A 27321-nucleotide genomic window follows, 5' to 3' on the forward strand; every position below is an offset into this window, starting at 1 on the left:
AGCGTGACAGGCATGGTGACAAATTATTAAGAGCCAGCCATATTAGCCTTACAGTAGAGGGGTGCAATCGGTGCTACGGTGCTTCTAGTCGAAGATCCTTTATTTAGAAGAGCGTTATTCGAGTAAAGGATGACTCACGCTAGACCGGGCCGGGCCCGGGCCGAGGTGTCTGAGATGTCATTTTCTATGACGGCTGATCGGTGATCACTGATCACGTGGTGCTTTCTATAGAAAACGAAGCACCGGAAACTCCGGCCCGGCCCCGGCCCGGTCTAACACTCGCGTTATCCTTAAATAAAACGTGATAACCCGTTTAAAATAAATTTAACATGTCTAACGAGAGTTTTTTAGTTAAAAGGAAAACAAGTGGTAACTTCTTTCTTTTTCCTCGCGTTATCCCGGCATTTTACCACGGCTCATGGGAGCCTGGGGTCCGCTTGACAACTAATCCCAAGAATTGACGTAGGCACTAGTTTTTACGAAAGCGACTGCCATCTGACCTTCCAACCCAGAGGGTAAACTAGGCCTTATTGGGATTAATCCGGTTTCCTCACGATGTTTTCCTTCACCGAAAAGCGACTGGTAAATATCAAATGATATTTCGTACATATAAGTTCCGAAAAACTCATTGGTACGAGCCGGGGTTTGAACGCGCGACCTCCGGATTGAAAGTCGCACGCTCTTACCACCAGCGCTTCCACCTGCGCTTTTAAGTGGTGACCTTACTTCTAATATATTAAACAATACATTTCGTAGATTTACTAAGCGTTTCTTCCTATCACATAACATGTTCATTTTCGATTCGTTAGGTTGGCTGTATCTGCGTGTCGTATACGACGCCCCATACTCACCTTGCCGCAGTGTAAATTGAGCCATGCTCACTGCAGCGCACACAGATCTACAATGACCAGTCGACGTCAAAGATATGCTTACACTTTTGCACTTTACCCCTTTGCAATAAGGCGAAAAATGTAAACATATCTTTGACGTCGAGTGTCCAAGATTGCTTGTCAACGATCAAAAGGGTGACGAAAATTGGAATGATGTCACGTGTTATTGGAGTATTAAATTTAAAATATATATTTTCCAGTAAGGTTAGTACATACGTTACGGTACATTCAAGTCAGCCGCTAGGCCGATATAGAATCTCAAATGTTTTGAATTTGCCTGTCTTTTTCTATTAATGAAATGATCATATATATGATGGTTTCCCTTTCCCACACTTAAATTCAAGTAATTTTAGATCTATGATAGCGCCACAGCTGGCGAGTAGGAATGACATGGAAAGACAACTCATAACCAAATACTACATAATTGTCTTTTTACGTTCATTTGTAAGCGCAAGCACTAATTCACATTTATAACAAGAAAGGCATCTAACTAAAATCCAATTATAATAATCCAATACAACATTAATTCACATGAGAAAACACCCACAGAATATTATAGAAACAGAAAAAATAAAAATAAATGAGGATCGTCAAATATCGACTTTAAAACAATATGCATCATTTACATAATCACGTGTATGGAAAACGCAATGCAAAAACAGGTGTGTTCAGTCCTTTAATTGTAATATCGATCGGTTCATTTAGATAGTCAAAACTTTCACGAAACCCCTATTACACCTCTGTTATCGAATTATTAGCATAGCGCTACAGTTTGAGATAAGGCCCCTTCAAAATCCCTCCTCATTGCCCATTACGAAAAAAAACAGTGTACCCAACGATTACATCCCCCTAAAACCATAAACACCCGAAGCAAGTGACATAAGTGAGCAAACTCGAACATGATAGAAAGCCTAATCTTCGTTGGCACTGCTCCGAACTGTCGTTAATAAAACTCCCTGAAAACTTATCTCCCTTGGGCGAGATAAAATATTTTTCCGCAAAAAACAAACATCTTAACCGTCGGAATTGGGTGAGGGAGTTTCGAACCTATTGCAGGGTTGACGAGGATATATTGATTTTAAAGTAGATTGAGTCGATACGCGGAATGATATATTGAATATAAACTGGGCATTCTATGCTCTCGATTTCCGACAATATTTTCGATTCAAACTGCAGCGATATAAACTTCATATGAGTAAAACTTAAAATTTTTCTTCTCCATTTAACAACAGATATTATACTCCATTTACTGCTCCGAATGACCACTCCTTCCCGATCACAATCATTATAAACGACGTCCCAAAGTTACGTTGCGCCGAATCATAAAACAATCTACGATCGTATTGCCTCATAATTTCCCACCATAATCTCTGTAATTAAGTACTCCGTGTTCTTATCGCCAAAGTCGTGAATCAATTAGGTGTGTGAGGTCTAGATCGCCTTAACAAAGAGTAACTGACGCCAGTTAGCGAGACAAAGAGGAATCGCCCTAGTGGACTGGAAGTCTCGTTACTTCACATATTTATGGGCTGAGAAGAAAAGTCTTTCTAACAGAAAATTGTGGCTGTTGTCGGGATTCTTCAAAATAATTCTTATGCGACTTGGGAAAGTATCATTCAGATTAAATTGTATATTACTAACATAACGGAGAGTTTGCTATAAATTGCGTTAGTTAATTTTAATGGTGTAAATTTGGACACAAAAATTAAATGCCAGATATATCGAAATGTGGTTAAAAATAAAATTTGTGAAAGGTAGTGCTTAACTTAGAAGATTCAAGGAAATACATTTATATCTCAATTAAATATCGCCGTAATATGCAAGACGAATTATAAAACTTCCAATTAAAATTTCCACGTGCAATGATACTTGAACCTAGAAAGGTAAGTGCTTAAAATCTAAGTACCTAATAGTGCAAGGACCTATTTCAATCCAGCCCAAATTCATACGGCATCTTCAATTTATCAGTATGTGCCTAATTACCCGTTTATTTACTATTTAAACATAAAATAACCCAGAAAAACCACTTAATAAACATCACGTAGGTACCTATAACTTATTCCGTGTAATGTAAGACACAAAAACGTTTTCAAAGCTAAACTTAATACACACGCCCCGCTGTGTGCGAAGCACTCAGAATCGCTTCCGCTTTTGTTGCGGCTTCTTCGCAACAAAAGCTATTCGACTAGAAAATATTTGAATAGTGCCCTGTTACAGGAGTATAATTTTCAATGACGTCAGTAAATAAACTACATGTATGTTATGTGCTCGCGTTTATAGATCCTTACGTCGTCTAACAAAGTAATAATAAAATGCGTTAAAGTTTAAATTCCGTGTAGGTACTTTTTACGTCAAACGTTCACGTATTTATACACAGTTGTACTTGTATTGTATTTTTTAAAGCTAGCATATGTATACAACAAAAGATTTGTACGGTGCACTGAATTTGGACTGAAAAATAATAAATTTAGATAAATTAAATAGCAAAACTTCATAAATTCAAACACATTTTTCAATAACGAATCGTGTGATAAATATCTTATGATTGGCAAAATATACCATATGCATATATATGTCGCAGACCGTCTATTATGAATTTATGTTAGCTATGGCGTTCATCCAGTATCTTTAATTTACGTGATCGTTTATCAATATCTGTCACATATATGATCATGATAAAATATTTACAGTCACTTGCAATAATATGTTACACAACGAAGGCCGCAAAAATATCTGACACGATCTTATTTGTAGAGCCATAAGATCGTGTCACATATTTTTGCGGGCTTCGAAGAGTAACATATTATTGCAGATGACTGTACTGCTAAAAAAAATCCCTAGTCTTAACTTGTTTGTCCTTAAATTTTATAGGTAGGATACAGTTTTTTGTTTGAGGAATAGTCAAAATATTAAAAAGTCCCGTTTTTGGTTTCGCTAAACGTAAACTTTACTCATCAACATGTTAATATCAGCACAATTTTAACATTTAATTTCAAACAAAATACACAAAACAAATTAGTTTAAATTATAACGAACCGTACGACAATAAAAAATAATAACTTGTAATTTATTTACAAAATCATTACCGCTTACATTATCCATCTAACATTCTACTTTGCACCGCTGTCAAAAGCTGTGTAGTTAATAAGATCAGGTGTGTAAGCAGGTATTGTGAAGACGGGCTGTCAACGTCGGTCCCTTGGAAGGGCTCTCGATATAATCCCTAGGTCGGCCTAACGCAGGTGTCGACTTGAGAGCTCCTATCCTACTTTATATTTATTAAATGCAGACTACGAGCATGTTACATTTTAAAACACGTTCGAGGTTCCCGTACTTCTAAAGAATAAGGATTTTACTAAAAGTGACATGTTCAAAAATATGGAACCAATTCTTGTCAGCATAAAACTTAGCGGATCAGACTACATGTTAAAACAGGCAGGTGTATGCAAGTTGAAACGAAATGGAGACAATATATATATTTTTCCCATATTTAACTTTGGTACTAAATTGTAACCAAAGTCATACAAACCCTATTGACTTCCGATAACAGTTTTAGCTGTAGACATTTCCCTTAATATTGTTGAATATATACTATTTCTGTGGCCTACGTTCAGATCATTATTACTCGTATTCTCATAAGATTTTACATGCCTTTAATTAATTAATTTATGTTACATCCCTTTCTTACAAATGCATACGTTAAAATTTAGACAAAACATAACAACAACAACAAACAAATAATAGCTAATTGAGGCTTGTAGAGAGTTGATGAATAACGATATTAGTCCCTTCAAACATGTTCTTATCAGAATCAGCACTTTTCAAAGTATGAGTTAGCAGAGCTCAGCAAAAGTAGAGCGTACCGGCTTATCGTCTAAACGTCTTAGACGGTCGGCGAATAAGCAAGACTTGAGAGGCTTCAAGAAAACAAGATTACCTCTCGCTTGTACACAACTTAGGTCAATGAACTTGTTGTTTACGATGAAAGGCAATCTATAGTCTGGCAAGAAAATTATGTGGTCACTTTCGCACTTACATATTTGTTAGAGCGTGACAGGCATGGTGACAAATGATAAAGACACGACCATCTTAGCCCTACACAGTGTAAATAAGTACATACAGTCGTCAAACAAGTCCAATTGAACTCTAGCATCGGGACAAAAAAGTTATCATCGATCGTTTATTTACTTACAATTCTGTAAACATAAATAAAGATCGAACTGAAACCATTTCCACCAAACTATAAAAAAACAAACAAACAACTCTCAGTAGTTAGCAATGAGCGTATCCAAATAGAACGGTAAGTAGACATTTCTCGGCTACGCTCGAGTCGCGAAAATAGTTTCATTGATGTATTGGTAAAGGCGACGGGAGAATTTACTTTTCATTACGACTGAAAGTTTGTTGGCAAACAGCTCAGCACTCGTTCGAACGTTTCACTTGAACCTCGCGTACGGATCTATGTAGATTCATGGAATCGTTTTGCGGTGCTGTGAATTTTCTCAAGTTTGCCTGCTGTGCCAAACATTGCCTGACATTAAAAAAATGTGATTCTCTTCCAAAAAAGTTATAGATAGATAAATACCTACCTCAATTCAAATACGTTTGGGATCATTTCAGACAGATAGAGTTTTGAGCAGCTAAGTAGGTTTGAGGATATGCTTGTATTATGGGTGTTATGCAATACTATAAAAGTTAAAAGTCAAATATACTTTATTCATGTAGGCCTAGCAACAAGCACTTATGAATGGTAAATTAGTATATATATGTAATATTATCTGAAGCTAATTATCATTATAACTCAGGAAAAAGTATTTATGGATACAAATCCAAAAGCTCCAGCTTTGCAAGCAGGCTTGATTCTGATTAGCGCAATAGGCCGTAGGTATCTTTATCCTAATAATCAGAAAAATGCAAACATTATTATAAATAAGATATAGAATAACTGTTTTGTAAAGAATCTGTTCTCTCAAGCCAGGCAATCATTGGCACGGTACCGGCAGGCAATGTTGAGCAAGTTAACGGTAAGCAAATTGAATGTAAAAATAGGAAATAAAATATTTTGTCATCAATCAAAATAACATGCTTATAAATAAAACAGGTCATACAACTTTTTCCTGTAAAACTTTGTCAGAGTTACATTTGGATCAACCTCTAAATCCTCGATTTTATAGTTTTTTTTTTCCGAGTAAGCAGTTTGTGGTGGTTATAAGCATTTATAGACTGCCTACTGAGCACATCAATTCATAGTAATCAATGCCAACATCCGTAAAGTAAATATGAAAAAGCCAGGAACTGCAGGGAACGCAGGAAGACCAAAATTATTCTTAAAGCATTACTTACTTACTACCTAGTATATTACTAGTACATACATCGGGTAGTATGTTTTATTAGGAAAATAGTTGTACCTACGTTTAACCGGTCGCTGGCCAACATTTTTACGCGTAAAAAAAATCTATGATAATCCTAGCAAATCTGGTGAGATACTAAAATGGGTTTGTTAAGATAAACTAACTCGTAAACATATTATTAAATTATGATCATAAGTCTAAACCTAAATTAGCCTGAGGCATTGTTCCCAGGACACTGGCCGCGTTCCCCTCTGCACAGTGAGGCTGAGTTATTGCGCAAAAAATGCGCCTGCTCGTAGGTCGCCAGATTATCTAAAAAACGCTTTAGTGATCATAAAAATAACGTAACATTATCCCCAAATCTCAACCGATACTAAAATCTCATGTTACCCAAACGACTTTCTAAATAAGAAAAACTTTCCCGAATCAGGCCCTTAACTCTAGGTTTCTTAGTCCCCAGTGGTGGAGCAGGCACTTTATAGTTGAACGCAGCTCGGGTCGTATTATCACGCCTAATAATATGTATTAACTTTCAAACTTACGTCCAAGGAATAAGAGGCAAAATTGTTTACCTAATTTTAACCCCAACACAAACTACAACTTTTCTTCTCGTTAACCCATGTTTGCTTCTAGCTTGTGATAAATTCATTTACTATAAAGCTCTAGATAACTTTATAGTGAGATAAGTCTGAGTAAAATTAAGATTTTCACGCAATAGGCCAGTTACTAGCAAGCTAGATATTACTAAGGCACACGCTAAATCTGAATAATGATTCTAAAATATGGAGAAAGTCAAGGTTTATGCGTTGTTATAAAAAATAAAACCTTAAATATTACCAAGATTCTAAACATAACCTTTAACTAAAACACATGCACAGCGTACACTTTAGCTCAACTTGTGTCAACGTACTATAGAAAATAGTAAAATGTAATCTGCATTGTACTTAAAACTACTTGACGATAGTTCTCAAATTTCTTTTTAAATTATAAATTGTTTGTTTTCATAATTTGTAATTTGATTATGATTATCATTGTTGACATTTTATAATTACGTTTGCATGCTAAATTATTGACGATCATAATGTAAATTCATATAGATTAGCGTAAGAATAATTTATACTGTAATTTATCATTATGAAATAAATAAACTAAACTAAACCAAACTACTTAAATAAGTACCTTAAAATAATTATAGTAACGTTCGATGTAATATTATGTTCATTGTAATTGACAACCTGTTACAATACACGCTTTTTAACAAACTGTTTCCATAGTCAATCAACTTCAACACATACAAAATAATGCAAACGAGAATCCGCAGAGAACTCGATTAAAAATAAAGTGTCCGCATTAAAGAACAATGAACGCCACAAATTCTCATGCAGCCCCACTGGATACCGAGGTTATAAAAAAATCCCTTTAGACAATTTTCCATTATCTGGGCGTCCATTGTCGAGGTCCGATGGTCAGCGTTTTATGGCCGGGCACTGCGTCGTAAGTTCTTATTAAACCGTCGGGGACGTCTTCTCTGAAGTTCCCTCTAATTGATTTAGAGACTGCCGCCATGACGTTTGGCCTTTTTTGTTTACTTTTTGCGTTCGGATAGTGTCGATACTGAGGTAATGTTAGTGATTTAAAGGCCTATAAAAGATTAAGATACAACACTGACAAACACGAAACTAAAAGGTACAATAGACTTTTCGATTGCTAATAGAATGAATTTGGTAAATTTTAATTAAAATAGCATAAAAGCATTGTATACTAAACCACTCATGTCACACACCTATTTAGGTATCAGTTAATTTAGATTTAATTGAGAATATATATGCCTTACGGTGGTATTCACAGATTTAGAATTATCTGAATTTTAATGTCATGTCGTTGAATTAAATTTCAAATAGGCAATCCCGCTGCGAGGCCTATGTTTAGCAGTGGACGTCCTCTGGCTGATATGATGATGACGATGATGATGACGATGATGATGATGATGAATTCCGCTGCGGGAGTTTGCCTATTATATGACCCTAGATTGTCCCACTGCTAGGCAGAGGCCACTTCTAAGGCCTCTCTTTCCACGTATCTCGGTCTTCACCAGTCTTCGTCTTCGTCACTAGTTTCTAAAATTAAAGGCGTCGAGGTCATCTTGCCATCGTCGTCGAGGTATGATGTAACCCTGAGTTCGATTTTGTTTTATACGAAAGCACAACGCTATAAAAATATTTAATAAATACGAAAGTTTCAAATCTTAGATTTTTATCTAGTAACACGATTATTAGTGTATTAGCGCTGAATCGCATTAATATTTATATTTTTCCTCGAAGACTGACCTTCATACTTAAAACTCGAAACTTGTACAGAATTAAAACATTTATGAAGAGCCTTGGCTTTACTAGTATAACCTTTAAAGAAAGTAACGTATATTAATTGAAACAAACTTATAGAAAACTTTTTATTAGTCTAGACTAAATTCATTTTAAAAAGTTTAAGTTATGTTTCAAGGTTTTATTAGTGGTAGGTATTGTTATTTGTTTAAGTTTTTGCAATTATTTAACGTACGACAACAAAATTATGTTGAAGCCTCATAACAACAAAACTATTAAGTACATAAAAAAATAAAAACACTACATAAACAAAATAAGGCTATATAATATAGGTACGAAATAAGCCTATGTAAATTAAAAATTGTCACGAACAAAATTCTTTGTGTAAACTATGACACACGTTAACGTTTTTAAAACTTAAATAAAAAACAACGTCATAAATTCACCTTCATATAATTTCCGAGAGTTTTGTCGTCACAGGAAGAAAGAAAGAAAACGAGGGAAGAAAAATGAATGATTACGGCAAAAGGGCCATCAGAAGGAATGATATACGAGTTTAATCCGAGCCCCATCCTAGTTTTATTACTATCGAACGATTGTAAAAACGTATTAGTGGAACTTAGCGGTGGCAGTGATGGGCCACGACGGAATACAATGCGCTTGATGTACATCGATGGCTGAAACATGGCTAATCATTACATATTATAACACAAAGTCTTAGAACCTTAACAAATTAAACATTTTCAAGAATCACTATTGATAGGTGAAAACCGCATGAAAATACGTTCAGATGATTTTAAGTTTATCGCGAATAATTATTCAAAAGGACAGAAGCGGCGGGAGACATTGTTTTATAAGGTGTGGTGATGTTTACTGATGTGCCGTCGAAAAGTTTCTAACAGTGCAAACTTCCCACATGGAGACATTTCAGAAATTTAACATAATTATTTTTGCCATTTCCAAAATGAAAGTGTCCTTAATTTCCTGAGAAAATTTTCGTGAAATTTCCGCGAATTTTTTAAACTTTTTGGGAATTTTTTGCAAGTTGGACTTCTGTAATGATGTGAACTAAAATATAGACTTTGGTGGTAAAGGGTGGTTTTCCATGCACGCACTAAAGTAAGTAGAAGTACATAATATTATAATAGCGCAGCAGATCCAAGGGAGTATAGCAATATTTTTCGTTCACATCATAATAATTTATTTTCACCTCACAAATGATACATTTATTAGTTTTAAATAAGCTTTACTGTTACAAATACTACCTACCTACACCTACCGTTATAATATAATATTTACTACTATAAGTATGTTTTTTTTTTGTTTTCATTCAATTGACGTTTTCATAAATAGTACCCTTGAAAGTAGTTTATACCTACTGTCCCATTTTCTTGAATAGACTAAAACGTATAAAATACTAATATTCTGGCTTTAACATCATTAAACGAACATTAAGTACCTATTAAAATATAAGTACTATGACAAATATTCCCTTTTGCCCGTATTTACATGCTAATGATCAACACTAATGAGTTTTACTCTAATTAGACCAAAAAATCAAACAAAAGCTTTTGTTAAATATCATAATATTGTATACTACATAAACTTCGAAAGTAAATCGCAAAAAATGTGCAGAAAATTCTTGTTTGTTCTCATTAAGTCGGCTTTTATGGTATCCTAAAGGCTTTAATCGCAATAACAAGAAATAATTCTACCAAATGCGGCATATCAAAGAATCGAATTCCAGGAATTTCTTTCAGCTAGATTCAAAGGCAATTTTTGGGTAAAAAAATATAATTACCTAAATGGAAAACGGCACAGAATATTTGTTGCCAGGGTGATCAAGTCTTTTAATGATTTGTTTTTTTATTTTTTATACCACCGTGTGTCAAAAAATCATACGGCCTCTGCTAGTCCGCCGGTGGATACGATCGCCGTAGACTTTAAGAGCTTGCAACTCCAGGGGTGTTACATGCGCGTTGCCGACCCTTTACGAAATTTTTCTTAAACCGCACAGTGCGCTACCATTTAGGTTCAACTTGATCATAATTTAAATTTGATATTTATATAAGTGCATCTCGCGCTGTGTTTTCTTTTGGCTTTGAGAATAAGTAGTCCTTTTCAAGATGTCGTTTAACTTTATACTGCCCGATTCGAACTTTAAGATACGTCAATTAATAGATCTAGAAACGATACGGATTAGATGTGTCAGTGTCAAAAGTGACGTTTATGTTTGAAGAAACGTCACATTTGACACTGACATATCTAATCCATATCGTTTCTAGATCTATTAACTGACGAATCTTAAAGTTCGAATCGGGACGATAGAAATTTTATTTCCAGGTAAAAGTTGTTTTGTTCAACAACTCGTCAATCAAACTCTGATATATTTGCATTTGGAAATATTTGCTTAATTTACGTGAAATCATGCAATTAGTTTTGCTACTAATCCGAGGATGAAATCCGAGGTTACAAAAAAATCGGCGGTTTTGATTTCTGTGCCACTTAGTACCTTATCGCAGTAACAATAAACAAGAAGCCACTAGCAAAGATAATATAGTACATACAGAGTTGCTGTCAGTGTAAATTATGTAGCCACAGTAAATTTACTGCCATCTTTCGACATAAGATTAAAACTGTTAGAACGGCATTTGACTATGATCCTTATTCTTTCACTGATATGTGTTAATTTGCTAAATATTGGAATTAACGCCATCTATTCGATTATAGGCCAAACGTAAGGTGCAATATTTTGGAGCGATGGCGCCATAACCTTCGGCCTACGGCGAGTAGATGGCGTTAATTTCAATATTTAGCAAATTAACACCATATCAGTGAAAGAATAAGGATCAAAGTCAAATTGCGTTCTAACAGTTTTAATCTTTTGTCGAAAGATGGCAGTAAATCTAAATATACTGTGGCTACATAATTTACCATGACAGTAACCATCTATACACTATTCTCTTTGGCCACGAGTAATCTCGTGTAACTGTCACTGTGGCAAGGTACAAATTAGTACAGAATGATTCCTTGACCATATATATATGGTGACCGAACACGCAATGGACATCAAACGATTACTTCTTTCGTTAATCAAGTTAAATGTTTTTATGGCCTATAGGCGATCTATGACACTTAACGTGACTTTTTATGTCCAAAACCGAACATTTGTGCTAATTTATAGGCTGTTCGTTACTTAAATGAAATTGAACTAAAGGTATAAAGGTTTGTGACGAATGATAGGCAATTTTACGTGTTGTATTTAATGATAATGATACTAAATATTATTATCCTTTTTTTGTAATACTACGATTATAGTTCGTTCCGCGTTAAGAATCCAGTGAAATCATCACTGTCCGCTGGCCTAGCCACACCCGTAACCAATTAAATAGTTCCATCATCAATTCAATTTCACAGAGACCAGTTGAAGGCATACTTTCTTATTAGGAACTAATCATTGGTTACAGCATCGCTAGGCCGGCGGACAATGATGATTTGACTGCAATCTTCACGCGAACGAACTATGTATACTGCGTTGTATACAAATTACATCAAAGGTGGTGGCTAAGATAATCCAAGTTACGGAGCGATTCGGGAAATGAATTAGAGATTCATTAGATATGAAATAGTAAAGATATGTGACGTTCCATGGCAAAAGGTACCATTGCCCCGGCTGAATATTGGAGCGGCGTTAATAATAGTGTATTAAGCGCCAGCCGCCATAAGGCACCTTTTGCCGTGGAACGTCACACACATATCTTTACTATTTCATATCTAGGGAATCTCTAATTCATTTCCGTAATGGCACCGTTAAATGTGTAGGTACAAGCGTATCTCATGTAAACTTCTACCTTCTGTCTGTAACAGGATTAATTTACTATAAATATATAAGTGGTACCAAGTATTTTATCGAGACTCAGAACAGCTTAGCATACATGAATAACATTTTTATCTTTGCTCCTATATATAATAACGCAATTATTTTTAGAACATAGTTGGTTGTATTATTTTACCCGACTACGGCAATGCAAAAGGAGGGTTATGATTTTGACCGGTATGTATGTGGGTATGTATGTATGTATGACTGTATGTATGTATGTTCATCTGTTCCCTCATAACTTCTAAAAGGATTAGTGTTGACAAGAAAACTAAAAATACCATTCAAATCAATGCAAACGACTAAAAAAGTAAGTATTTATATTTTAATTAGCTTTAAATGTAAAAAAATGTTGCCTTCAATATATGTATTTGTTTCATCTTACAAACTTAAATCAATATTAAATCAGATTATTAATCTTCAAATACCGCTCCATTGAATAAAACACGTTTAAAATCAAACAGCTATTACGCTTAAGTAACATCTTAAGCTCCGAAACTACAACAATACAGTACAATGTTTTACAGCACTTACTCTCTCATAACCTTTAGTGTGATAAAAAGAAAAGCTTTCAGGGGCAAAAACATGAGAAAATGACTAATTTTCATTATTCAGCAAGATGCTCCTGAACGAGAATTTTACCTCGTCGGCCATATTGTTGGCAACTACTTGTGCGCTTTACGACGATCTTAAAATAAATGACGTAATTTTTCAAGTTTGGCGCCTGCTGCACCCGGATTTAAAAGTAATTAGGTTCATGAGATGTGGTTCTTGGATAAGGCAAAGAAGGCAATTTTTATATAACTTATGAGATCAAATAAGAACCAATATTGGGTCCTAAAATCCGAGGTCACGGCAAATGTTGAAAGATTGTACAATACCAAAATATATTAATATATTTGTATAGCCCATATAACTTTAAAAAATAACTTCTAAATGATGACTATAAATTTGTCGGTGTAAGGTATTTCAAGCAGCTTCAGACCCGAATAATATGCAAAAAGGCTCGAATGCTTAAATAAGCTGTGAAAAAGGCTCGAATGCTTAAATAAATTTGCAAAAAGGCTCGAATGCTTAAAAAAATCCTTCGATTTTACTGAACTGTGACGCGGTGGGCAAAGTTATGTTAAAGGGCAAACTTTTACACTTTTACGGTATTCATAATATAACGTAGAAAACATGATATACTTATTTTATGTAAATTTATAACTGTAGGTAAAATTTCAGCATTTTCTTTTTACACAAAAAATATACTCGCTAATTCTCAACAACACGTCACAATTATTTAAATTAATCATTTGTAACAAAGACATAATATACAAGATTAAAGCAAAAGGAATGCGAGTTAGCTCAAGTAACGAGTAACTGAAGAAAGGGCTCATTAAGCCCTCTAGGGTTCCTTGAGACCCTTATTAAACGAGAGGACGAGAGGGTAGAGTGCCCTTGCGACCTATTCTTCCCCCGCAGGGTGGTGCATCCCTCCCATGTCTGGCTGCATAACCGTGAGTACTCTTTGAGCGTATTGTTTATATTTTTGTTCAGAGGAATGTAACAACGTGATATGAGTTACGAGGTGCTACGCCGTAGCACTTGTACGGAATACGTAAATGTTGACGATGACATTCGATTTATTCTAGGAGACGTATTCTTATTATGTATACATATTTATGAACTCGACTGTAATTATAATAAGTGTAATAACAGGTAATGAAATTGATCTGTATTTGATCTATCAGTGTCAAAAGTGACCTCTCTTCAACCAGAAATGTCACTTTGAACATTAACAGATCGTATCGATAACAAATCCATGTCAAATTCACAACCTGTTATAACAATCAGAATACGCGTCCTGAGTTACGAAAACGTATAGTATTCAGCGTAACTCAACGTATAATTACATTAATTTTTTTAGACAAGTTTTGATATCGTATTTATTTCACCCAGAATATGGAACTCTTCAAACCGGCCTTATCTGAGCGTTTTCCAAAAAAAATTACATTTCATTCATATCTTCAAAATATTGACTTCTTGGGCTCATTTTACTCAGAATCATTTGTACATTCACGCCTCATACATGAAAAAATGTGTCCCAAGATTTCCTTTCCGGATCGTCACATTTTGTATGAATATTTTTATTATTTGTATGAACGTGACGCACTGGAAAAGTATTTTTTCATACAAAATTTTGGAACACATTTTTTCATGTATGAGGCGTGAATGTACAAATGATTCTGAGTAAAATGAGCCAAAGAAGTCAATATTTTGAAGACATGAATGAAATGTACATTTTTATTGGAAAACGCTCATCTAAATTTAATGGGGAAAAAAATCAACACCAAAATCTATTGAAACATTAAGCAAATAAATAAAAATATTGTATAAAGGGATCGGGGATGTTTTATTTTTATTGATTTAGGATACTTACTATAATTTAGTTTCACAAAAAAAAATCGGCCCTATTAGCATGCTGTAACATATTTAGGTAGCATTAGTGTTTTCATAATAAAACGACAATAAAATTTTATTTTAGTGAGAAATTTTATAACACACGATATACACTACCGCCTTTAAGTAAATAAGTCCATAAAGAACGTTTTATAACGAATATAACAAAGTAACATAAAATAAATCCACCTAAACGTAGGCGGAGCGATGAAATTATCAGGGCCTAAAATATTGTTTTCGGAAGCCATAAAGAAAATTTCTCATAATAAAGATAAGATTTCCAGAATTTGGGGCAATTTTGTTAGTATTAAGAATCTACATGTAAATTACTATTGGGACATGCTTGAAATTGGGGCAGCGTGTAAAAGAAGCTCATAAAAATATGAAACTTAACCTAGATTCAATTAGAGTTAGACCAAGAAAAGTCTGCAGCGATTTTGATAGCCCACGCAATGCAACTGTTATGTTAAACTTTTTTGACACAAGTTGACGTTGTATGTTGTATGTTGACGACCGCTCTGGCCTAGTGGGTAGTGACCCTGCCTGTGAAGCCGATGGTCCTGGGTTCGAATCCCAGTAAGGGCATTTATTTGTGTGATGACACAGATATTTGTTCCTGAGTCATGGTTGTTTTCTATGTATTTAAGTATTTATATGTTATATATATCGTTGTCTGAGTACCCTCAACACAAGCCTTCTTGAGCTTACTGGGGGACTTGGTCAATCTGTGTAAGAATGTCCTATAATTATTAAAAAAAAAAACGTGAAACTTCTATGAAATTATGACGTATGAATAACATTTGCACTGCGTGGGTTATCTAAATCGCTGCAGACTTTTCTTGGTCTAACTCTAACGTTTTTCTATAGGGACACCGTACAATGTGCCTACTTTGCTCCAAAACTTGCTCCAATATATCTAATTCGATTGTAGGCATAGATATATTTATACCTGCTATCTCGTACTCTTCCCAAAACGGTAGGTTAGGTTAATGTGCTTCCATATGTCCTTACCTGTAAAGAACGGAAACGACAAATTAGAAAAATATACATTTATTACTCACACAAACACTAACATAACAGAAAAATAAGGAGTTAATATTCTATAGGGTGTATTTGGATAATTCCAACTACTGCAAAATGTCTGCTTATTGTGAAAATCACCCATAATTCCATCTGATTAGAGATCAGTTCTTGATATTTCCTGACATTCTGAACTTTTCGGAATTACCCAAACTCTTGCAACCCTCTGGTGTTTCAGGTGTCCATGAGCAACGGTAATTGCTTACCATCAGGTGATTTGTCTGCTCTTTTGCGTCCTACCGTAAAAGTATAAAACTTTGCCCTTTAACATAACTTTGCCCACCGCGTCACAGTTCAGTAAAAGCGAAATATAACACCTTCTTCAGAAAGTGTATCTTTAACTACTTTTAAGTTATTTCGCTTTTCCTGTGACGCGGTGGGCAAAGTTATTTTAAAGGGCAAAGTTTTATAATAGGTACTTTTACGTATATCATTAAAAATACAAATATCTGACATATGAATGTCAACTTTAGTTGCAAACGATAGCTTACGTAACCAATCAAAAACTCCCTAAATACAGAAATCTGTCATTCACAATCTAATGAACTCGCAACACAGTAAATACCAGCAAAATTCCGAGGTTCGGGCCAAAAATTTATGATCTGCAACACGCAGTAACATGTCTGAGCGTGTCGCATGTGGACAGAACGGCGCGAAATGATTTACAGGCTTTCATTTCGGTCCGTTTCATTTCTGCATTCAACTGAGGTTCTATAAAAATACTGTTGTAAAAATTACACGGACATTTCGATATGAGCGAGCGTTCTGAGTGAGCAGTTGGTTTTATAAATGATGTACATTATTTTAAACAATTTATTTTATGGCCGTTTTTTGGTGCGCAGGGTTACGCGGGAATACTGGAGTAGCTAAACGTTTGAGCGTATAATATAATCATTGTCAATTTACATACGTTTTAACAACAGAAATTTACCATTGACGTATTATATCTAAGGACTGGCCTTACGTCAACGATATTTACCTATTAGTTACTTGTATCCATGGAAAAGTTGTAATCTTGACCGTAAGGAGTTTTTGAAAACGAACCATACTAAGATGTGCCAGTTACGGAAGTGTCCAAAAAGTTCTCGGAAATAGGAAATCTCTTAGAAATAGTACATTGTAGGAGAGGACGGAAAACCGCTAAAAAATGGACGGCCCTCAAATAATACGAGTCCATCTTTAGCGTTTCCGGCCGAGGCATTAGATAGTGCTTTTCAAGACTACTGCGAGGAAATAAGAAAACATTTGCATAACTATAAGTACTGGCCCGCGGTTTCTCTGGTAGCAAATTACTAGCCACTGCCTGTGCTGTCTCTTGAATTTCGGTAGGCGTCAGCGTAAGAATATCATTTTCTTCAGTAGAAGAACTCATTTATATAGCGAGCGTAGATACGTGTTTCTTGTATTTTTTAGTCAAACACAATTTACACTATCCAATTCATTAAGTAATTTCAGATCCCGCATTTTTTACTTTTTTTATCACTTTTAAGAGGCGTTTTTCGGTTATTTGCTTCAAACCGACTCTAAGCTTGGAACCGTTTTTGCTAAAAAAAAACACAAACAGCTACAAAAGTAAAAACCGCCTTAAGCGTGAACTGAATGGATAATTGTTAAAAATGGTTTTGAATTTTTTTTTAACAAGAAATTGGTCCTATAAATAACCTAATTTTATTTTTGAAGGAAAAGGTTGCGCCAAAAAAGACCTTTTATTGATTTTTATGTTATAAATGATACTCATTGCTGTAGCGAACCGTCACCAATGATAGTTGATGATAACAATGAAACATTGTAGTAGTGGTGGTTCAGGTGCTACAGCTATTCCCTACTTTCCAGCTTGGTTTTAGACCATATATTGCTACATTTCCGAACAGTGGCGTGAAATAATAATTTTCATAAATAGGTTACTTCTTACTAACTGCCCGATTCGAACTTTAAGATACGTCAATAATTTGCTAAAGATACGATAAGGATCCGATATGTCAGTCTCAATAGTGATGTTTTTGTTTGAAGAAACGTCACTTTTGACATTGACATACTCTATCCACGTCGTATATTTAGCAATTTTTTGACGAATATTAGAGTTCGAATCAGGCCGTAACGGCTCTAACGATTTCGATGAAATTTGCTATATGGGGGTTTTCGGAGGCGAAAAATCGATCTAGCTAGGTCTTATCTCTGGAAAATCGCGCATTTTTGAGTTTTTATATGTTTTCCGAGCAAAGCTCGGTCTCCCAGATATTTTTCATAAGGAACCATATTTACTTTGAACGAAATAGGTTACCTACATCTACTCATAAGTAATCCTACCTCTGTAGGCTTTACATCAAAAAAGGCAATTCTTCAACAAAAGCCTAGACATCATTGTTTATTATTTCAAACGTCGCTGTTCACGAGTTTTCCAGTTGTGTTTTATTTCTGTTATTACATTATAGAAGTTCCTTCGACATGACACATTTATGTGCCCCCGCGGAACACACGTTTACAAGGTTATACGACGATCAAATACTTTTTGCTGCTTTTTGATATTTTTATCAAACATGAACAAAGAAACGAATAAATATGTCTGTGGTACAAACTGGGTAAGCAAATAAAATGTAAATAGTAAAGAAAAGTAAATTTATTTAATTCATCAAGACTAATACAATTTGTAGGGTGTATTGGGTTAACTTCGACAAGAGATAATTTGTGACGTTATCTATGAAAAGGGACCTTATTGTCGATGGCGCTTACGCCATTATTAACGATGCTCTGATATAAATACAATACCGCGCGACGCTGTGCGGCGTAAGCGCCATCGACAATGAGGTCCCTTTTCATAGATAATGCCCCATTTTGAAAATAACAAATATACTAATTTAGAAGTACTTTGCTCTAGACACAGTAAGTAAGATGCCTAATAAGAGTAATAAGCGTTGCAGTAACGTAGGTAGGGTATTTCACCAGTAAATGGCCGGTTTTAGTAACTGGCCGTCCTAAACTAACAATTAATTATATTCACCTATAAACAGAATCCATTTTAGTATAAGGTTTCCATAACTGGCCAACTTTCAATAACTGGCCACCTTATTTATACTAAAATGAATTCTATTCATAGGCGAATAGAATTCATTTTAGGTTTGGGGTGGCCAGTTACTAAAAGTGGCCAGTTACTGGCGAATTACCCTAAGTGTTGCCAAGGTAAGAAGTTTTCAAATGTATGGTGTTATTCGTAAACGTCTGTTAAATGTAACAAACCGTTGATAAATTGTTTGTCCCATCTGTTATTTTTGACATTTCTGTTTATTAGAAAGACAAAATTTAACAAAAAGGGGTTGCTAAGTTTTATGAATAGGGGGGTTAATAGATGTTAGTGATTTTCCCATTTATAAAGTTACCCAATGCACCTTATAATAACATAATAGCGAATCATACGATTGAGAAATGTATTCAAGATAATTAATGTTAAAACGAAATTTTCTTTTATTATTCCTTATCAGATGGCTAAATACACCCTAAAATCGCACCTTTTTAAAATAACCCCACAAAAACTCAATTGACTCAAAACGGACTAAACGTGATTCAGGCCCGAAAAACAATTATTAACTGTGTAAAATAAATGTTTTTCCAAGGGAAGCGTATTTAACCGTGGCGGGAAATAACACAGCGGCATCGCCGATTACGCGCGCTGATAATTCTCGACCTTGTAATTTATGGCCCTGATAATAGGGCAGATGATTTAAAGAACAGAGATAGTGTTAGCTGTTAACAACCGTAAATATCCTGTATCATTATTTTCTTGGGACTTCTTTTGATTATAACATTATTTGCTAATTAGGGTTCCGTACCCAAAGGGTAAAACGGGACCCTATTACTAAGACTTCGCTGTCCGTCCGTCCGTCCGTCCGTCTGTCTGTCACCAGGCTGTATCTCACGAACCGTGATAGCTAGACAGTTGAAATTTTCACAGATGATGTATTTCTGTTACCGCTATAACAACAAATACTAAAAACAGAATAAAATAAAGATTTAACCATTTAAATCTTTAGGCTCCCATACAACAAACGTGATTTTTGACCGAAGTTAAGTAACGTCGGGAGTGGTCAGTATTTGGATGGGTGAGCGTTTTTTTTGCTTTTTTTTCGTTTTTTTTATGCATTATGGTACGGAACCCTTCGTGCGCGAGTCCGACTCGCACTTGCCCGGTTTTTTTTATTATTCAAGCCCTAATACTGCACTAGAAATCAAGACGTTATACGATCGATGTAACTTAAGTTTAGAAACAAGTTGATTTGTATTTTTATATTTGTTTGCATGGTATATTGTTTGTTTTGTGTGTATTTTGTGACAGCTATTTTTTTAATGTGTAAATTTATTAATTTCTGCTACCTAAAGGTTGTCTGGGAGAGATCGTTTAAGAGTATACTGTATTGTAGGTATCGATTTGACATACTATTTTGTATACTGATGCTGAACACTGGTAGTACCTATTGGAACTCAGGTTTGGTGCAACATAGACAAACGCTGTTATGGTCATCTCTCGTCGCGTCAAACTGCTGTCAAGAAAATTTCATATCTTGCAGCAAATGGGCCGCTGCCGATCAAGACTCCAGTGACGATAACGGCTATGTGGCTACCACTTCTCGAGTTGACTACGGATTTGCCGTGTAATAATTTTCTTGTACTTTGAACATTCATATATCCTGCTTATTAATCGGTAAATGAAATATGTACCTATACTTATGCGCCACGGCGACAATTATTCAAACTTCGATACGCGTGTGGAAATTTTGCAATTTGTTTGTTCACATGCGTTATGTCCAGGATACTTGTGTTAGTCTAAGAATAAAATAATTATCATTCAACGTTGTAGTTTTATTTTGTAACTTTTTCCTTATCCAGACTTTCTCGTCGCTCAGCGACAATATTTTTTCGAATTCCGTAGATTCATTTCCAATGTGCTCGATAGTCGTGTGAGGCACGAAATCTGTGAATTTTTTTCTCTTAGTTATGATAGACTGCTCATTTTCTATAAATGTAATTAAAATAGGTACCATTACATTGTAAAATTCATCATGAACATGTCATCACTAACAAAATTTTGATAACACTTTACAGGTTGCTTTTGGATATTGTGTCTCATTATTTTTTAAGCTTCCATTATCTCGTAACATAAGCTAAATTTTGCTTGAGACGAAGCATAAGGCTATAAGGTACCTTTATTTTACATCGTTAGGAAGCGTTATAAACTTTCTTTGAACACAGAAGTCTATAGTTTCAAGCTCTAGCAGCTAGCTATTTAATCTTAAGAAAAGTAATTAATGAAGATAATGAAAAATTTATTAATGTCAATACAAGATAAAATAATATACGACGCAAATCAACAAAAGGTTAGCTGAACAAAACAATTTTAGGTAAATTTCACCTTCGTACAAATGTAGATTACCTATTTCATTACTTTCGAATTGTTATTGTGTCGTTTTTATATGCATTAAATATCATACATACCTACTCGTATAATAATCGATTTGAAAGTAATTTACTTTGACAGGTAAATCTAACATGTATAGTTAAGGTTTATTTATAAATTTGAAATGAGGTTAGTAAGAATCTCCATAACATTACTCAATGTTTTCTCAAATGATATTACCTATTACACTTATAGTATTTTGTGGAGTAATAATATTAGTCTAAAACCGATCGAGACACGGGCAATTTTTGTGATAGGTACAGTCAACAACAGAGCTATGAATACAGGCAAAGTGTCAAAAATATGTATACAGTACTTTATTGCCTGTACATTAAGGTGGTGTATACATAGTTTTGGCACTTTGCCTGTATTCATAGCTCTGTTGTTGACTGTACTAGAGTAAGGTCACGATGAAATTTTTTGCAAAAACAAAAGTATCAAATGCACCAATGAGTCAAAAAATATTATCTGTTGTAAAACTTGTAAAAGTAACAAATATATTATGAAATTTTGATTACATTTTGAAATTGTAACGGGAAATAAAGTTAACAAATATGCGCTTTAAAGCATAGCAACACAAAACCTTAGACTTTAGAGTCTTTAGACAGCCTTGCACTGGTTATTATCATTAAATATAGAATCACAAACGGATCGATGGACCTCGGTGCATGTTTGCTATCAATATTGGATTTAAAGCTATTTAACACGCGTTCATTGAATCTAATGTTTCCTTGATCCGATTTTAGCATCGCTAACTTTATAAATATTGATCGTCTTTAAATAGCGGGCCGTAATTTCAGGTTTTAGGTTAGGTTTCGTTCATGTCGTCTCGGATATGGGTAAATATGATATCGATGCATTCAGTGTAATGCCCTGAACACAAATATATGAGATGACAAGCGCGAAAGTGGTGGGGGTAGTTGCTGTGGCGTCATAAAGTCTGCAGTAGGTACAAACTTTTTTTTTAGTTTCTTTTAAACATACCATGTGGGGTACCAAATGAAAGGGCTTTGTGAGTAGATCACGAATATAACTGTACATTTTGAATACTGGGTCTAACAAATTATTAGAAAACGTTCAAAAATTACACAATCCACTGTTGACTTTCAAGTGCTCTAAATTGAAAATGGCTGAATGGATTAGTCTAAAATACATACCAAATGACTGTGAATATTCTCTATATAATGTTAAAAAATAATTAACCAGATACATATATCAAAAAATAAGAAAAGTACATCAAGTTGAAAAAGTATAATTATCTGTTACATGAAACTGCAACTATTATTAAAACAAACAAAAAACCCGACTGTTTACATATATTTTTGAAATGGTCTTTTCACTAGCTTTCATTTGGTACCCATATTGCTATAGTAAGAAAAAAAACACAATACCCCCACTCCATTTTTTTATTTAGCCGGCGCCATTTTTGACATATGAGGTGTGGTTGAATTCGTCAGAATTGTGGTAGTGACATAGGCTACATACATTTTGAGAATGGCGCCCGCTAATATAAAAATGGAGGGGGGGGGGGATTGTTTGAATGACGTTTTTTGTTTGAAGAAACGTCACTTTTGTCACTGACATATCTAATCCATATCGTATCTAGCCGTAATATTTGACGTATCTTATGTTCGAATCGGGCAGATATTCTTTTGTTCTTTTACCAGGAATAAGTACCAATAATTTTTCTAAATGTTGGTATGTTTGATTTACCTTTTATTTTATCTCTCTCTTATTTTACGTGTTCAACACTTGACCTTCCATTCTACTTGAACTTGACATTTATGCCACGTTAGGAACGTTGAAAAAATGGCGGGCCAAATGAACTGAGGCATCAACCTATGAGTTTGACAAACGACCCTAGACCCGCCTATCTTTTGTCCAAGTCGTTCGCGCGATGGCTACTGCGAGGTTTTTTGTCTGTGACGAGATTTAGCCTGCCTATTTTATTTTACTTACTTGTATAACGTTATGAGCGTGATTTTTTTACCAGATTAAAAAAATACATTAGAAATAAAATTAAAGGTACCTTAAGTTTAATGGAATTATGTCACAATTCATTTAAAGGAAATAAGTAGATATTGATTTTAAACTCCGCAGAAAAAACCCGGTAAACGGTCACATGAAAGTAGGCCAAAGTTTTATTTATTTGTATTTTATTTCCTCGTAAATATGTAGTAGCTGCCGAGTTATCGACATAAAGTAGACAAATTACTGGTCACTTGATCTTTTAAAATCAAGTCGATGTAATACTTTTAAAATGGGATTCTTCAATAACGGGACACAAATAAAAACATAATAAAGGAAAAACTTAAACTGTAAACTTATATATCAAAGAATTGCTAGCTAGGTGCCCAGAAGGCTGGCCGTATTGGCCCGCTGGATAGCAATGCTAACCTGCCGGCGTATTATGGATGGTTTTATCCACGTGATAAAATATCTGTTACCTTCTAACACCGCGGGATAGAAAGTGACGGACACCGTTTTATCACGCTGTCACGTAAACATAGAACGACCATCATATCCATACTGGGGGGCGATTTTTGAATTTCGATCGTGCGATTTCGTCACTCGGAAATCGGTGGAAAACGGTGAGATGTTAATTTTTGAAATACGAGCGATAGAAATTGGGAATCTAGTGGTATTGGCCACTCGTTTTCTATTCTATTAGTAGAATTTAAATGCCTAGTAGTGGAGGTATTATTGAACGAAATACATGAAATCGAGCGGTCGAATTTCATAAATCGCACCCCTGGGCGAGATACAGCCCTCTGATCACCGGAGGTCTTTATAAAGGCGACGCGCGCTAGGCCCCCATGACTCAAAAGTTTCAATCCCAAGCGCGGGTAATATCTATGTAGCTACTACCCTGTAACAAATACTGAGGGCCGATTTTTTAATTCCGATCGCTCGATTTCGGCACTCGAAAATCGGTGGAAAACGGAGAAATGCAAATTTAGAAATACGAGCGATAGAAATTGGGAATCGAGTGGTATTGACCAGGACCACTCGTTTTCAATTCTATTAGTAGAATTTAAATGCCTAGTAGTGGAGATATTATTGAACGAAATGCATGAAATCGAGCGGTCGACATTAAAAAATCAGGCCCCTGCAATGTAACGAAAATCGCATGCTAGTTCTTGAACCGTGGGGCTTAAGGCATGCGGCAGACAGTGCTAATTATGAAAATTAAAAGGATCTAGGGTTCAAGTCCTGCCGGAAGCGTAATTTTTCCATTTTTTCTTTAATATAAAATTTAAAGGATATTCAATAAACGCCTTCAAAAAGGTGTAGGTAAGTACCTAAACGTTTTCCTTAAAGATAACCTAAGATGATAATGGGCATTTTCCAGGAACAGCCGTAATCTTGTCTATCTTCAGAGTAATTTGAAATTGCCGCTGTTTTCTTAGATAGGCTGGATAGATAATTTTGTTTTACCTAAGTATTTGAAATGCGAAGCGACTTAAACGAACCGAGATCAGTTGGCAAACTTTTTTGGCGTTATTATCAGGAAGATTTTCATTCGTCAGAATTTTCCTGAAAAGGCTGATTAATAGCTAAATTCATATAGAAGATAAAACCAGAAAAATCATATAAAAAGTCCTTCGCAGATGAAAACCATCAAATGTAACACACATTACTTCGGCAACTTTACAATCGTCGCGCACAAAGGCCGTTCCTTATTAATTTCCTCCATTGTATAAAGCTCCTTTGTCGTCGTAATAACTCAAAAAAAAATAAGTCGACTTAGAATTTACTATATGAAAAAGTAGGTATTGTATTTGGAAGAAACGCTTCATTAGTATCATAGAGAAATAAAAGTAAAGAAAGAGTAGTAACTCCAAACATCAGTTTTCTTACCAAAACGCGAGTTATTTCGTAGTCGACATCAAGCGTCAAGTACCGGAATTTATCAGTACTGCTAGTTAACAATAGATGCGACGAATGAAAACTCTAATGCTCAAGAATTTTCAGCTAATATTATAACCGGATTAACCGGAACTCTATTTTCAACTCCTTCTGCTTATAATATTAGTTGTAAATTGTTTTAGTAGTAGGTACATTTTTCGTCAGTAGCGACACTTGTGACGTCCGGTGACAAGTAGCGGTGCTAATTGACGTTAGATGTCGACTACGAAATAACTCTCGTTTTGATAAGAAAGCTGATGTACGGAGTTACCACTCTTTCTTTACCTATATTTCTCTATGTTAGTATAGATGTGTAATTTCTGGGTATTCACAGAAATTCGCAACGTGCCCGTTCCCAGGAAGATCTGGGATAAGTCGGCGTGCGCCTCTCATTTGTATCCCTGGCATTAATGGAACTTTTTTCAGATCCCTTCACTTTTTCCCCGTCAGTTTTTGCCTTTTAATTGTCTTCGCTCCGCTCGGTAAATATTCTCCCAGTAATTGAATGCCACGTTAATGGCGTTTTAGGTAAATGGACAGTAAAGTTAGTTAGGTTAATAAAATATTGATGTGAGAATTATTTACGAGTAAGTATACTAAGCAGGTCGAGAGTTAAATAAGCTTTTCATTAAGGCAGTGGTGGTGTCGTTAAGAGGGAAGATACCTAGCTACTGACAAACGGTACTCTTTTCAATATCTATTTCGGGAGAAAACTGTACGGTTACCATCAGTTTGTCACTGATATAAACGCCGTCGAGAACGTAATTTACTTTCTATACATCTCGCTCGCACTCGCATATTAGTGCAAACGGGATGTATAGAAAGTAAATTACGTTCTCGACTTCCACTAAGTAAATCTTAACATAACACTTTGATTTTGATGTCGATCGCTTTTAAATAAAAAAATTGCAAATTTTTAAAAACGGAATATCTATAAACCTAGTTTTTCATTGTGTCAATCATACGAGTAGGTACAAAAAAATCATGCAGAATGGAAAATATTTACAAGTGGACTCTTATTGTATGGACGAGTACGTGCTATACTTCCCTCTTAAGATTCTCTAAATCGATTAAAAACATGCATGTCGAACTATTTAATGTACACTTTACATATGACTCATACCTAATACATGAGTGATCCGTTTGTACTAAATATATCCGTTTTGCGGCACATTTTTCATTTAAAGCGTTGTTTTTATTGACTTTCGAAACGAATAAAATTACTGTCATTTTATCAAAGCATAGTTAAGCGTTATTGGATTTTGCGGGTCAGAGCAAACATAGAATTGAATCAGTTTAATCAGTTTAATTTCGGCCAACAGCCGCATTCGATATTTTCTGCGGCACCATAATCATAACATCCTATGAAAATATACAAAAATAATTAATGGCACATCTGCATAATGTATTTTACATAATAAATAATAATAATGTAAACACATCGGTTGTTTCTGACAACGGGTATTTGAATGTGCAAAAGCATATTGTCAAAACATCAGGATTTAGGATAACGCCGCTACTAAGTAAAATTATGCTTCTGTTATATCCACAATACAATTTACCTAATTACTTTAAACTCTGTTATATCATTATGTGCGTCGTAAATATTCTTAATAAGTTCCCAGACATTATTTGTTAGCTATCGTTCTTTGTAGGTATCTTAAAGTTTTAATACTAATTGGAAATCAATTTTATATTTAGCTACCTAAATTTCCGATTTGTCCTAGACGGTTACTAAGGCGTATAGTCGCGTAACAAAGGTAGGTTTTTATTTTTCTTCATATGCTTCATAACGCGTCCTTTAGATTTTTTTATCTTTCTGGAATGATCCACATTCAGTTCGGGGGCACGTACAGAGGTAATAAAAGCGAATGACGGAATCATAAAAGGGTTGAATTTATTGATTCGCATTGACGTCTGTGAAGCGATGCAAACAGCCGTGGCGCGCCGCACCTCGCGAGAGCAAATAACCGCAAGCAACGCAATATGGACCCTATTGAGA

The 27321-nt window shown here is 35.0% G+C and overlaps 1 protein-coding gene and 1 long non-coding RNA gene across 2 annotated transcripts in view; one reads left to right on the forward strand and one right to left on the reverse strand.

Annotated features, from left to right (window-relative positions):
* The window catches only part of LOC134799410 (hemicentin-1-like), a 209879-nt gene that overhangs the window by 117689 nt on the left and 64869 nt on the right, over positions 1-27321 (reverse strand). The gene's annotated exons all lie outside the window — the stretch shown is intronic.
* The window catches only part of LOC134799432 (uncharacterized), a 70180-nt gene continuing 58257 nt past the window's right edge, over positions 15399-27321 (forward strand). Inside the window, exon 1 of the long non-coding RNA XR_010145406.1 lies at positions 15399-15540. This is a non-coding gene — a long non-coding RNA (uncharacterized LOC134799432). The remainder of the gene's footprint in view (positions 15541-27321) is intronic.

Source organism: Cydia splendana, chromosome 18, assembly GCF_910591565.1.
Source record: "Cydia splendana chromosome 18, ilCydSple1.2, whole genome shotgun sequence".
Taxonomy (NCBI): Eukaryota; Metazoa; Arthropoda; class Insecta; order Lepidoptera; family Tortricidae; genus Cydia; species Cydia splendana.